The 15157-nt window shown below is 39.3% G+C and overlaps 2 non-coding genes across 2 annotated transcripts; both read right to left on the minus strand.

Moving 5' to 3' along the window:
- Positions 1-1437: 1437 nt before the first annotated feature.
- Positions 1438-1510, minus strand: TRNAR-UCG (transfer RNA arginine (anticodon UCG)). Its single transcript has one exon. It is a non-coding gene; the product is annotated as a tRNA-Arg (tRNA).
- Positions 1511-14199: 12689 nt separating this feature from the next.
- On the minus strand, positions 14200-14272 carry TRNAQ-UUG (transfer RNA glutamine (anticodon UUG)). Its single transcript has one exon. It is a non-coding gene; the product is annotated as a tRNA-Gln (tRNA).
- Positions 14273-15157: the final 885 nt, after the last annotated feature.

Below are 15157 nucleotides of genomic sequence, written 5' to 3' on the forward strand. Positions count from 1 at the left end.
CCCTGAATTAGCTTATACAAGTGACATGAACAGGGCCTTGACCTAAGCACGTACCTGAAAGCCTGTCACCACCTCTAGAAATAAAATTCACAGCAGCTCAAAACATTCATTTTGAAAGAGAATATTTCAAGTGAGTCCAAGTTTAATTTCAATAAAGAAAGCTGTATAAAATGACACGCTGCACATTTGGGTAACCAGCATGACTCTTTTCAGTGAGGAAGTGGAATGGTTCTGTTGCAATATACTATCACCCTGGCAAGCTGCTACGAGGAAGAGTAAACAATATGATTAGGTTTCAGCAAAAATGTATTAGTTCAGGGTGTGCACCTCAGATAGACTTAAACTTACACCCCCTGGTCTGTGAGAGTAGTGCCCTATCCATTGCGGCATTGAGGGTAATCTGCAAGACAGAGTTCCAAAATCATCCTTTCATCTCAGTTCATGGCAACATACAGTATTTCTGCAGTCATTCGTTTCACTTTTCTGTCTTTAATTAAACTGACCATTTTAAACCTCCGGCACCCACCACTTCAATCTTACCGTTTTTGTGCTATCATAGGGCTTTGGAACTTTTGGCAAGTGGACAGAAGCAGTCAGAGAACCACATCACAATACATACTCCTTTGCCTGATACCTTTCACAACAAACTGCTCTTGGAAAAAGACGTTAACCGGTCCTTGCTCTCAGACAGACACAGAAAGCCTATCACCACCTCTACGAACATATTTCAATCAAACCAATATATATCATTCAACAATTATGCCTCTGTATCAATATAACTACAACTCGAGACAGAAAGGAATTTAAAAAACAATCTACCCATTTGAATAACCAGCATAGTTTTCAGGACGTACAAATTGGAATGTGACAATTTCAGAGTTCCTCATTCATAAGAAGTCTGTGAGATAGTATCTCAGAAAGATCTCAAGTTTATAGCAAAAATGGTTGTAAGGGTGATTTTTACCACACAATTGCAACTAGGTGCCTCAATCTGCAAGAGACCAGTCCTTGACAGATTACACAACTGGGGCAACAGCAAAGGCAGCAATTGTGTCAATCCTTTATGATTCTTCTCTAGTACTATACTTTTTCTGAGGGACAATTTGCATTATTCCTGGAGAAAATCATAGACCTTCTACCCATGCATAGTTTCTGCTTTCTGCACGCACACACTCCCTGCACTGAATCTACCCACAGTTCTGTTCAGAATGATTGTGCCATGTCATATTGTTGTATACGTATTGCATATCCGTTGCATTTATGAAGAGGTACTTTGGTATGGCAGAAAGACAGAAAAGTAGCAATGCTGAAGGCATAACGTGACTGATTGTGCAGTTTGCATTGGGCTTTCTTAATGAGTGAGAGTGAAAGGAGTATTGTAAGAGTGTTTTTCCAGTTTGTATGTAAAGATAAGTTGGGTGCTGTAAGAAAAAGACTCAACCATGAAGGGACTCGAACCCTCAATCTTCTAATCCGAAGTCAGACGCCTTATCCATTAGGCCACATGGTCTCTGACTGCAATATGTTTGGGTGTTTAGGGCTAGGTGGTATGAATGGATGTGGAACATATCAATTACAGGTGCGCAGGACAGGATCCCATACCGTTCTTCATCTTCTTTCCATCAAAGGAGTTTTTTCAAACAATATCTAGATAATTTCCAAAGTTTCATATCTTATGATGTGCTTTTTTGCCGTTAATCCTCCTTTCTTCTTTTATTGAATACTCTGTTTTATGCTGCAATGGTATTTTTGGATTATATGAAAAGAGAATGAAACTGCTTTGACAGTAGTTCAGACTTCCCATTTCTTGACTTGCTAATTTCCTCCCTGAATTAGCTTATACAAGTGACATGAACAGGGCCTTGACCTTAGCACGTACCTGAAAGCCTGTCACCACCTCTAGAAATAAAATTCACAGCAGCTCAAAACATTCATTTTGAAAGAGAATATTTCAAGTGAGTCCAAGTTTAATTTCAATAATGAAAGCTGTATAAAATGACACGCTGCACATTTGGGTAACCAGCATGACTCTTTTCAGTGAGGAAGTGGAATGGTTCTGTTGCAATATACTATCACCCTGGCAAGCTGCTACGAGGAAGAGTAAACAATATGATTAGGTTTCAGCAAAAATTTATTAGTTCAGGGTGTGCACCTCAGATAGACTTAAAATTACACACCCTGGTCTGTGAGAGTAGTGCCCGATCCATTGCGGCATTGAGGGTAATCTGCAAGACAGAGCTCCAAAATCATCCTTTCATCTCAGTTCATGGCCACATACAGTATTTCTGCAGTCATTCGTTTCACTTTTCTGTCTTTAATTAAACTGACCATTTTAAACCTCCGGCACCCACCACTTCAATCTTACAGTTTTTGTGCTATCATAGGGCCTTGGAACTTTTGGCAAGAGGACAGAAGCAGTCAGAGAACCACATCACAATACATACTCCTTTGCCTGATACCTTTCACAACAAACTGCTCTTGGAAAAATACGTTAACCGGTCCTTGCTCTCAGACAGACACAGAAAGCCTATCACCACCTCTAAGAACATATTTCAATCAAACCAATATATATCATTCAACAATTATACGTCTGTATCAATATAACTACAACTCGAGACAGAAAGGAATTTAAAAAACAATCTGCCCATTTGAATAACCAGCAGAGTTTTAAGGACGTACAAATTTGAATGTGACAATTTCAGAGTTCCTCATTCATAAGAAGTCTGTGAGATAGTATCTCAGAAAGATCTCAAGTTTATAGCAAAAATGGTTGTAAGGGTGATTTATACCACACCATTGCAACTAGGTGCCTCAATCTGCAAGAGACCAGTCCTTGACAGATTACACAATTGTGGCAACAGCAAAGGCAGCAATTGTGTCAATCCTTTATGATTCTTCTCCAGTACTATATTTTTTCTGAGGGACAATTTGCATTATTCCTGGAGAAAATCATAGAGCTTCTACGCATGCATAGTTTCTGCTTTCTGCACGCACACACTCCCTGCACTGCATCTACCCACAGTTCTGTTAAGAATGATTGTGCCGTGTCATATTGTTGCATACGTATTGCATATCCGTGGCATTTACGAAGAGGTTCTTTGGTATGGCACAAAGACAGAAAAGTAGCAATGCTGAAGGCATAACGTGACTGATTGTGCAGTTTGCATTGGGCTTTCTTAATGAGTGAGAGTGAAAGGAGTATTGTAAGAGTGTGTTTCAAGTTTGTATGTAAAGATAAGTTGGGTGCTGTGAGAAAAAGACTCAACCATGAAGGGACTCGAACCCTCAATCTTCTGATCCAAACTTTGACGCCTTATTCATTAGGCCACATGGTCCCTGACTGTAATGGGTTTGGGTGTTTAGAGTTAGGTGGTATGAATGGATGTGGAACATATCAATTACAGGTGCGCAGGACAGGATCCCATACCGTTCTTCATCTTCTTTCCATCAAAGGAGTTTTTTCAAACAATATCTAGATAATTTCCAAAGTTTCATCTCTTATGATGTGCTTTTTTGCCGTTAATCCTCCTTTCTTCTTTTATTGAATACTCTGTTTTATGCTGCAATGGTATTTTTGGATTATTTGAAAAGAGAATGAAACTGCTTTGACAGTAGTTCTGTCTTCCCATTTCTTGACTTGCTAATTTGCTCCCTGAATTAGCTTATACAAGTGACATAAACAGGGCCTTGACCTAAGCACGTACCTGAAAGCCTGTCACCACCTTTAGAAATAAAATTCACAGCAGCTCAAAACATTCATTTTGAAAGAGAATATTTCAAGTGAGTCCAAGTTTAATTTCAATAAAGAAAGCTGTATAAAATGACACGCTGCACATTTGGGTAACCAGCATGACTCTTTTCAGTGAAGAAGTGGAATGGTTCTGTTGCAATATACTATCACCCTGGCAAGCTGCTACGAGGAAGAGTAAACAATATGATAAGGTTTCAGCAAAAATGTATTAGTTCAGTGTGTGCACCTCAGATAGACTTAAACGTACACACCCTGGTCTGTGAGAGTAGTGCCCTATCCATTGCGGCATTGAGGGTAATCTGCAAGACAGAGTTCCAAAATCATCCTTTCATCTCAGTTCATGGCCACATACAGTATTTCTGCAGTCATTCTTTTCACTTTTCTGTCTTTAATTAAACTGACCATTTTAAACCTCCGGCACCCACCACTTCAATCTTACCGTTTTTGTGCTATCATAGGGCCTTGGAACTTTTGGCAAGTGGACAGAAGCAGTCAGAGAACCACATCACAATACATACTCCTTTGCCTGATACCTTTCACAACAAACTGCTCTTGGAAAAAGACGTTAACCAGTCCTTGCTCTCAGACAGACACAGAAAGCCTATCACCACCGCTACTAACATACTTCAACCAAACCAATATATATCATTCAAACAATTATGCCTCTGTATCAATATAGCTACAACTCGAGACAGAAATGAATTTACAAAACAATCTGCCCATTTGAATAACCACCATGGTTTTAAGGACTTACAAATTGGAATGTGACAATTTCAGAGTTCCTCATTCATAAGAAGTCTGTGAGATAGTATCTCAGAAAGATCTCAAGTTTATAGCAAAAATGGTTGTAAGGGTGATTTTTACCACACAATTGCAACTAGGTGGCTCAATCTGCAAGAGACCAGTCCTTGACAGATTACACAACTGGGGCAACAGCAAAGGCTAGCAATTGTGTCAATCCTTTATTATTATTCTCCAGTACTATACTTTTTCTGAGGGACAGTTTGCATTATTCCTGGATAAAATCATAGAGCTTCTCCGCGTCCATAGTTTCTGCTTTCTGCACGCACACACACTCCCTGTACTGAATCTACCCACAGTTCTGTTCAGAATGATTGTGCCATGTCATATTGTTGTATACGTATTGCATATCCGTGGCATTTATGAAGAGGTACTTTGGTATGGCAGAAAGACAGAAAAGTAGCAATGCTGAAGGCATAATGTGACTGATTGTGCAGTTTGCATTGGGCTTTCTTAATGAGTGAGAGTGAATGGAGTATTGTAAGAGTGTGTTTCCAGTTTGTATGTAAAGATAAGTTGGGTGCTGTGAGAAAAAGACTCACCCATGAAGGGACTCAAACCCTCAATCTTCTGATCCAAAGTCAGACGCCTTATCCATTAGACCACATGGTCACTGTCTGCAATATGTTTGGGTGTTTAGGGTTAGGTGGTATGAATTGATGTGGAACATATCAATTACAGGTGCGCAGGACAGGATCCCATACCGTTCTTCATCTTCTTTCCATCAAAGGAGTTTTTTCAAACAATATCTTGATAATTTTCCAAAGTTTCATATCTTATGATGTGCTTTTTTGCCTTTATTCCTCCTTTCTTCTTTTATTGAATACTCTGTTTTATGCTGCAATGGTATTTTTGGATTATTTGAAAAGAGAATGAAACTGCTTTGACAGTAGTTCAGACTTCCCATTTCTTGACTTGCTAATTTGCTCCCTGAATTAGCTTATACAAGTGACATGAACAGGGCCTTGACCTAAGCACGTACCTGAAAGCCTGTCACCACCTCTAGAAATAAAATTCACAGCAGCTCAAAACATTCATTTTGAAAGAGAATATTTCAAGTGAGTCCAAGTTTAATTTCAATAAAGAAAGCTGTATAAAATGACACGCTGCACATTTGGGTAACCAGCATGACTCTTTTCAGTGAAGAAGTGGAATGGTTCTGTTGCAATATACTATCACCCTGGCAAGCTGCTACGAGGAAGAGTAAAAAATATGATTAGGTTTCAGCAAAAATGTATTAGTTCAGGGTGTGCACCTCAGATAGACTTAAACTTACACACCCTGGTCTGTGAGAGTAGTGCCCTATCCATTGCGGCATTGAGGGTAATTTCCAAAATCATCCTTTCATCTCAGTTCATGGCCACATACAGTATTTCTGCAGTCATTCGTTTCACTTTTCTGTCTTTAATTAAACTGACCATTTTAAACCTCCGGCACCCACCACTTCAATCTTACCGTTTTTGTGCTATCATAGGGCCTTGGAACTTTTGGCAAGTGGACAGAAGCAGTCAGAGAACCACATCACAATACATACTCCTTTGCCTGATACCTTTCACAACAAACTGCTCTTGAAAAAAGACGTTAACCGGTCCTTGCTCTCAGACAGACACAGAAAGCCTATCACCACCTCTACGAACATATTTCAATCAAACCACTATATATCATTCAACAATTATGCCTCTGTATCAATATAACTACAACTCGAGACGGAAAGGAATTTAAAAAACAATCTGCCCATTTGAATAACCAGCATAGTTTTAAGGACGTACAAATTGGAATGTGACAATTTCAGAGTTCCTCATTCATAAGAAGTCTGTGAGATAGTATTTCAGAGAGATCTCAAGTTTATAGCAAAAATGGTTGTAAGGGTGATTTTTACCACACAATTGCAACTAGGTGCCTCAATCTGCAAGAGACCAGTCCTTGACAGATTACACAACTGGGGCAACATCAAAGGCAGCAATTGTGTCAATCCTTTATGATTCTTCTCCAGTACTATATTTTTTCTGAGGGACAATTTGCATTATTCCTGGAGAAAATCATAGAGCTTCTACCCATGCATAGTTTCTGCTTTCTGCACGCACACACTCCCTGCACTGCATCTACCCACAGTTCTCTTAAGAATGATTGTGCCGTGTCATATTGTTGTATACGTATTGCATATCCGTGGCATTTATTAAGAGGTACTTTGGTATGGCAGAAAGACAGAAAAGTAGCAATGCTGAAGGAATAACATGACTGATTGTGCAGTTTGCATTGGGCTTTCTTAATGAGTGAGAGTGAATGGAGTATTGTAAGAGTGTGTTTACAGTTTGTATGTAAAGATAAGTTGGGTGCTGTGAGAAAAAGACTCAACCATGAAGGGACTTGAACCCTCAATCTTCTGATCTGAAGTCAGTCGCCTTATCCATTAGGCCACATGGTCACTGACTCCAACATGTTTGGGTGTTTAGGGTTAGGTGGTATGAATGGATGTGGAACATGTCAATTACAGGTGCGCAGGACAGGATCCCATACCGTTCTTCATCTTCTTTCCATCAAAGGAGTTTTTTCAAACAATATCTAGATAATTTCCAAAGTTTCATATCTTATGATGTGCTTTTTTGCCGTTAATCCTCCTTTCTTCTTTTATTGAATACTCTGTTTTATGCTGCAATTGTATTTTTGGATTATTTGAAAAGAGAATGAAACTGCTTTGACAGTAGTTCAGACTTCCCATTTCTTGACTTGCTAATTTGCTGCCTGAATGAGCTTATACAACTGACATGAACAGGGCCTTGACCTTAGCACGTACCTGAAAGCCTGTCACCACCTCTAGAAATAAAATTCACAGCAGCTCAAAACATTCATTTTGAAAGAGAATATTTCAAGTGAGTCCAAGTTTAATTTCAATAAAGAAAGCTGTATAAAATGACACGCTGCACATTTGGGTAACCAGCATGACTCTTTTCAGTGAAGAAGTGGAATGGTTCTGTTTCAATATACTATCACCCTGGCAAGCTGCTACGAGGAAGAGTAAACAATATGATTAGGTTTCAGCAAAAATGTATTAGTTCAGGGTGTGCACCTCAGATAGACTTAAAATTACACACCCTGGTCTGTGAGAGTAGTGCCCGATCCATTGCGGCATTGAGGGTAATCTGCAAGACAGAGTTCCAAAATCATCCTTTCATCTCAGTTCATGGCCACATACAGTATTTCTGCAGTCATTCGTTTCACTTTTCTGTCTTTAATTAAACTGACCATTTTAAACCTCTGGCACCCACCACTTCAATCTTACCGTTTTTGTGCTATCATAGGGCCTTGGAACTTTTGGCAAGTGGACAGAAGCAGTCAGAGAACCACATCACAATACATACTCCTTTGCCTGATACCTTTCACAACAAACTGCTCTTGGAAAAAGACGTTAACCGGTCCTTGCTCTCAGACAGACACGGAAAGCCTATCACCACCTCTACGAACATATTTCAATCAAACCAATATATATCATTCAACAATTATGCCTCTGTATCAATATAACTACAACTCGAGACAGAAAGGAATTTAAAAAACAATCTGCCCATTTGACTAACCAGCATAGTTTTAAGGACGTACAAATTGGAATGTGACAATTTCAGAGTTCCTCATTCATAAGAAGTCTGTGAGATAGTATTTCAGAAAGATCTCAAGTTTATAGCAAAAATGGTTGTAAGGGTGATTTTTACCACACAATTGCAACTAGGTGCCTGAATCTGCAAGAGACCAGTCCTTGACAGATTACACAACTGGGGCAACAGCAAAGGCAGCAATTGTGTCAATCCTTTATGATTCTTCTCCAGTACTATACTTTTTCTGAGGGACAATTTGCATTATTCCTGGAGAAAATCATAGAGTTTCTACGCATGCATAGTTTCTGCTTTCTGCACGCACACACTCCCTGCACTGCATCTACCCACAGTTCTGTTAAGAATGATTGTGCCGTGTCATATTGTTGCATACGTATTGCATATCCGTGGCATTTATGAAGAGGTACTTTGGTATGGCAGAAAGACAGAAAAGTAGCAATGCTGAAGGCATAACGTGACTGATTGTGCAGTTTGTATTGGGATTTCTTAATGAGTGAGAGTAAAAGGAGTATTGTAAGAGTGTGTTTCCAGTTTGTATGTAAAGATAAGTTGGGTGCTGTGAGAAAAAGACTCATCCATGAAAGGACTCGACCCCTCAGTCATCCGATCCAAAGTCAGTCGCCTTATCCATTAGGCCACATGGTCACTGACTGCAAAATGTTTGGGTGTTGAGGGTTAGGTGGTATGATTGGAAGTGGAACATATCAATTACAGGTGCGCAGGACAGGATCCCATACCGTTCTTCATCTTCTATCCATCAAAGGAGTTTTTTCAAACAATATCTAGATAATTTCCAAAGTTTCATATCTTATGATGTGCTTTTTTGCCGTTAATCCTCCTTTCTTCTTTTATTGAATACTCTGTTTTATGCTGCAATGGTATTTTTGGATTATTTGAAAAGAGAATGAAACTGCTTTGACAGTAGTTCTGTCTTCCCATTTCTTGACTTGCTAATTTGCTCCCTGAATTAGCTTATACAAGTGACATGAACAGGGCCTTGACCTAAGCACGTACCTGAAAGCCTGTCACCACCTCTAGAAATAAAATTCACAGCAGCTCAAAACATTCATTTTGAAAGAGAATATTTCAAGTGAGTCCAAGTTTAATTTCAATAAAGAAAGCTGTATAAAATGACACGCTGCACATTTGGGTAACCAGCATGACACTTTTCAGTGAAGAAGTGGAATGGTTCTGTTGCAATATACTATCACCCTGGCAAGCTGCTACGAGGAAGAGTAAACAATATGATAAGGTTTCAGCAAAAATGTATTAGTTCAGTGTGTGCACCTCAGATAGACTTAAATGTACACACCCTGGTCTGTGAGAGTAGTGCCCTATCCATTGTGGCATTGAGGGTAATCTGCAAGACAGAGTTCCAAAATCATCCTTTCATCTCAGTTCATGGCCACATACAGTATTTCTGCAGTCATTCTTTTCACTTTTCTGTCTTTAATTAAACTGACCATTTTAAACCTCCGGCACCCACCACTTCAATCTTACCGTTTTTGTGCTATCATAGGACCTTGGAAGTTTTGGCAAGTGGACAGAAGCAGTCAGAGAACCACATCACAATACATACTCCTTTGCCTGATACCTTTCACAACAAACTGCTCTTGGAAAAAGACGTTAACCGGTCCTTGCTCTCAGACAGACACAGAAAGCCTATCACCACCGCTACTAACATACTTCAACCAAACCAATATATATCATTCAAACAATTATGCCTCTGTATCAATATAGCTACAACTCGAGACAGAAATGAATTTACAAAACAATCTGCCCATTTGAATAACCACCATGGTTTTAAGGACTTACAAATTGGAATGTGACAATTTCAGAGTTCCTCATTCATAAGAAGTCTGTGAGATAGTATCTCAGAAAGATCTCAAGTTTATAGCAAAAATGGTTGTAAGGGTGATTTTTACCACACAATTGCAACTAGGTGGCTCAATCTGCAAGAGACCAGTCCTTGACAGATTACACAACTGGGGCAACAGCAAAGGCTAGGAATTGTGTCAATCCTTTATTATTCTTCTCTAGTACTATACTTTTTCTGAGGGACAGTTTGCATTATTCCTGGATAAAATCATAGAGCTTCTCCGCGTCCATAGTTTCTGCTTTCTGCACGCACACACACTCCCTGCACTGAATCTACCCACAGTTCTGTTCAGAATGATTGTGCCATGTCATATTGTTGTATACGTATTGCATATCCGTGGCATTTATGAAGAGGTACTTTGGTATGGCAGAAAGACAGAAAAGTAGCAATGCTGAAGGCATAATGTGACTGATTGTGCAGTTTGCATTGGGCTTTCTTAATGAGTGAGAGTGAATGGAGTATTGTAAGAGTGTGTTTCCAGTTTGTATGTAAAGATAAGTTGGGTGCTGTGAGAAAAAGACTCACCAATGAAGGGACTCAAACCCTCAATCTTCTGATCCAAAGTCAGATGCCTTATCCATTAGGCCACATGGTCACTGTCTGCAATATGTTTGGGTGTTTAGGGTTAGGTGGTATGAATGGATGTGGAACATATCAATTACAGGTGCGCAGGACAGGATCCCATACCGTTCTTCATCTTCTTTCCATCAAAGGAGTTTTTTCAAACAATATCTTGATAATTTTCCAAAGTTTCATATCTTATGATGTGCTTTTTTGCCGTTAATCCTCCTTTCTTCTTTTATTGAATACTCTGTTTTATGCTGCAATGGTATTTTTGGATTATTTGAAAAGAGAATGAAACTGCTTTGACAGTAGTTCAGACTTCCCATTTCTTGACTTGCTAATTTGCTCCCTGAATTAGCTTATACAAGTGACATGAACAGGGCCTTGACCTAAGCACGTACCTGAAAGCCTGTCACCACCTCTAGAAATAAAATTCACAGCAGCTCAAAACATTCATTTTGAAAGAGAATATTTCAAGTGAGTCCAAGTTTAATTTCAATAAAGAAAGCTGTATAAAATGACACGCTGCACATTTGGGTAACCAGCATGACTCTTTTCAGTGAAGAAGTGGAATGGTTCTGTTGCAATATACTATCACCCTGGCAAGCTGCTACGAGGAAGAGTAAAAAATATGATTAGGTTTCAGCAAAAATGTATTAGTTCAGGGTGTGCACCTCAGATAGACTTAAACTTACACACCCTGGTCTGTGAGAGTAGTGCCCTATCCATTGCGGCATTGAGGGTAATTTCCAAAATCATCCTTTCATCTCAGTTCATGGCCACATACAGTATTTCTGCAGTCATTCGTTTCACTTTTCTGTCTTTAATTAAACTGACCATTTTAAACCTCCGGCACCCACCACTTCAATCTTACCGTGTTTGTGCTATCATAGTGCCTTGGAACTTTTGGCAAGTGGACAGAAGCAGTCAGAGAACCACATCACAATACATACTCCTTTGCCTGATACCTTTCACAACAAACTGCTCTTGGAAAAATACGTTAACCGGTCCTTGCTCTCAGACAGACACAGAAAGCCTATCACCACCTCTACGAACATATTTCAATCAAACCAATATATATCATTCAACAATTATGCCTCTGTATCAATATAACTACAACTCGAGACGGAAAGGAATTTAAAAAACAATCTGCCCATTTGAATAACCAGCATAGTTTTAAGGACGTACAAATTGAAATGTGACAATTTCAGAGTTCCTCATTCATAAGAAGTCTGTGAGATAGTATTTCAGAAAGATCTCAAGTTTATAGCAAAAATGGTTGTAAGGGTGATTTTTACCACACAATTGCAACTAGGTGCCTCAATCTGCAAGAGACCAGTCCTTGACAGATTACACAACTGGGGCAACATCAAAGGCAGCAATTGTGTCAATCCTTTATGATTCTTCTCCAGTACTATATTTTTTCTGAGGGACAATTTGCATTATTCCTGGGGAAAATGATAGAGCTTCTACGCATGCATAGTTTCTGCTTTCTGCACGCACACACTCCCTGCACTGCATCTACCCACAGTTCTCTTAAGAATGATTGTGCCGTGTCATATTGTTGTATACGTATTGCATATCCGTGGCATTTATTAAGAGGTACTTTGGTATGGCAGAAAGACAGAAAAGTAGCAATGCTGAAGGAATAACATGACTGATTGTGCAGTTTGCATTGGGCTTTCTTAATGAGTGAGAGTGAATGGAGTATTGTAAGAGTGTGTTTACAGTTTGTATGTAAAGATAAGTTGGGTGCTGTGAGAAAACGACTCAACCATGAAGGGACTTGAACCCTCAATCTTCTGATCTGAAGTCAGTTGCCTTATCCATTAGGCCACATGGTCACTGACTCCAACATGTTTGGGTGTTTAGGGTTAGGTGGTATGAATGGATGTGGAACATGTCAATTACAGGTGCGCAGGACAGGATCCCATACCGTTCTTCATCTTCTTTCCATCAAAGGAGTTTTTTCAAACAATATCTAGATAATTTCCAAAGTTTCATATCTTATGATGTGCTTTTTTGCCGTTAATCCTTCTTTCTTCTTTTATTGAATACTCTGTTTTATGCTGCAATTGTATTTTTGGATTATTTGAAAAGAGAATGAAACTGCTTTGACAGTAGTTCAGACTTCCCATTTCTTGACTTGCTAATTTGCTGCCTGAATGAGCTTATACAACTGACATGAACAGGGCCTTGACATAAGCACGTACCTGAAAGCCTGTCACCACCTCTAGAAATAAAATTCACAGCAGCTCAAAACATTCATTTTGAAAGAGAATATTTCAAGTGAGTCCAAGTTTAATTTCAATAAAGAAAGCTGTATAAAATGACACGCTGCACATTTGGGTAACCAGCATGACTCTTTTCAGTGAAGAAGTGGAATGGTTCTGTTGCAATATACTATCACCCTGGCAAGCTGCTACGAGGAAGAGTAAACAATATGATTAGGTTTCAGCAAAAATGTATTAGTTCAGGGTGTGCACCTCAGATAGACTTAAAATTACACACCCTGGTCTGTGAGAGTAGTGCCCGATCCATTGCGGCATTGAGGTTAATCTGCAAGACAGAGTTCCAAAATCATCCTTTCATCTCAGTTCATGGCCACATACAGTATTTCTGCAGTCATTCGTTTCACTTTTCTGTCTTTAATTAAACTGACCGTTTTAAACCTCCGGCGCCCACCACTTCAATCTTACCGTTTTTGTGCTATCATAGGGCCTTGGAACTTTTGGCAAGTGGACAGAAGCAGTCAGAGAACCACATCACAATACATATTCCTTTCCCTGATACCTTTCACAACAAACTGCTCTTGGAAAAAGACGTTAACCGGTCCTTGCTCTCAGACAGACACAGAAAGCCTATCACCACCGCTACTAACATACTTCAACCAAACCAATATATATCATTCAAACAATTATGCCTCTGTATCAATATAGCTACAACTCGAGACAGAAATGAATTTACAAAACCATCTGCCCATTTGAATAACCACCATGGTTTTAAGGACTTACAAATTGGAATGTGACAATTTCAGAGTTCCTCATTCATAAGAAGTCTGTGAGATAGTATCTCAGAAAGATCTCAAGTTTATATCAAAAATGGTTGTAAGGGTGATTTTTACCACACAATTGCAACTAGGTGGCTCAATCTGCAAGAGACCAGTCCTTGACAGATTACACAACTGGGGCAACAGCAAAGGCAGCAATTGTGTCAATCCTTTATTATTCTTCTCTAGTACTATACTTTTTCTGAGGGACAATTTGCATTATTCCTGGATAAAATCATAGAGCTTCTCCGCATCCATAGTTTCTGCTTTCTGCACGCACACACACTCCCTGCACTGAATTTCCCCACAGTTCTGTTCAGAATGATTGTGCCATGTCATATTGTTGTATACGTATTGCATATCCGTGGCATTTATGAAGAGGTACTTTGGTATGGCAGAAAGACAGAAAAGTAGCAATGCTGAAGGTATAACGTGACTGATTGTGCAGTTTGTATTGGGCTTTCTTAATGAGTGAGAGTGAAAGGAGTATTGTAAGAGTGTGCCTCCAGTTTGTATGTAAAGATAAGTTGGGTGCTGTGAGAAAACGACTCAACCACGAAGGGATTCGAACCCTCAATCTTCTGAGCCAAAGTCAGACACCTTATCCATTAGGCCACATGGTCACTGACTGCAATATGTTTGGGTTTTTAGGGTTAGGTGTATGATTGGATGTGGAACATATCAATTACAGGTGCGCAGGACCGGATCCCATACCGTTCTTCATCTTCTTTCCATCAAAGGAGTTTTTTCAAACAATATCTAGATAATTTCCAAAGTTTCATATCTTATGATGTGCTTTTTTGCCTTTAATCCTCCTTTCTTCTTTTATTGAATACTCTGTTTTATGCTGCAATGGTATTTTTGGATTATTTGAAAAGAGAATGAAACTGCTTTGACAGTAGTTCAGACTTCCCATTTCTTGACTTGCTAATTTGCTCCCTGAATTAGCTTATACAAGTGACATGAACAGGGCCTTGACCTAAGCACGTACCTGAAAGCCTGTCACCACCTCTAGAAATAAAATTCACAGCAGCTCAAAACATTCATTTTGAAAGAGAATATTTCAAGTGAGTCCAAGTTTAATTTCAATAAAGAAAGCTGTATAAAATGACACGTTGCACATTTGGGTAACCAGCATGACTCTTTTCAGTGAAGAAGTGGAATGGTTCTGTTGCAATATACTATCACCCTGGCAAGCTGCTACGAGGAAGAGTAAACAATATGATTAGGTTTCAGCAAAAATGTATTAGTTCAGGGTGTGCACCTCAGATAGACTTAAACTTACACACCCTGGTCTGTGAGAGTAGTGCCCTATCCATTGCGGCATTGAGGGTAATCTGCAAGACAGAGTTCCAAAATCATCCTTTCATCTCAGTTCATGGCCACATACAGTATTTCTGCAGTCATTCGTTTCACTTTTCTGTCTTTAATTAAACTGACCATTTTAAACCTCCGGCACCCACCACTTCAATCTTACCGTTTTTGTGCTATCATAGGGCCTTGGAACT

The sequence above is a fragment of the Pleurodeles waltl genome, chromosome 4_1 (assembly GCF_031143425.1).
Source record: "Pleurodeles waltl isolate 20211129_DDA chromosome 4_1, aPleWal1.hap1.20221129, whole genome shotgun sequence".
Taxonomy (NCBI): domain Eukaryota; kingdom Metazoa; phylum Chordata; class Amphibia; order Caudata; family Salamandridae; genus Pleurodeles; species Pleurodeles waltl.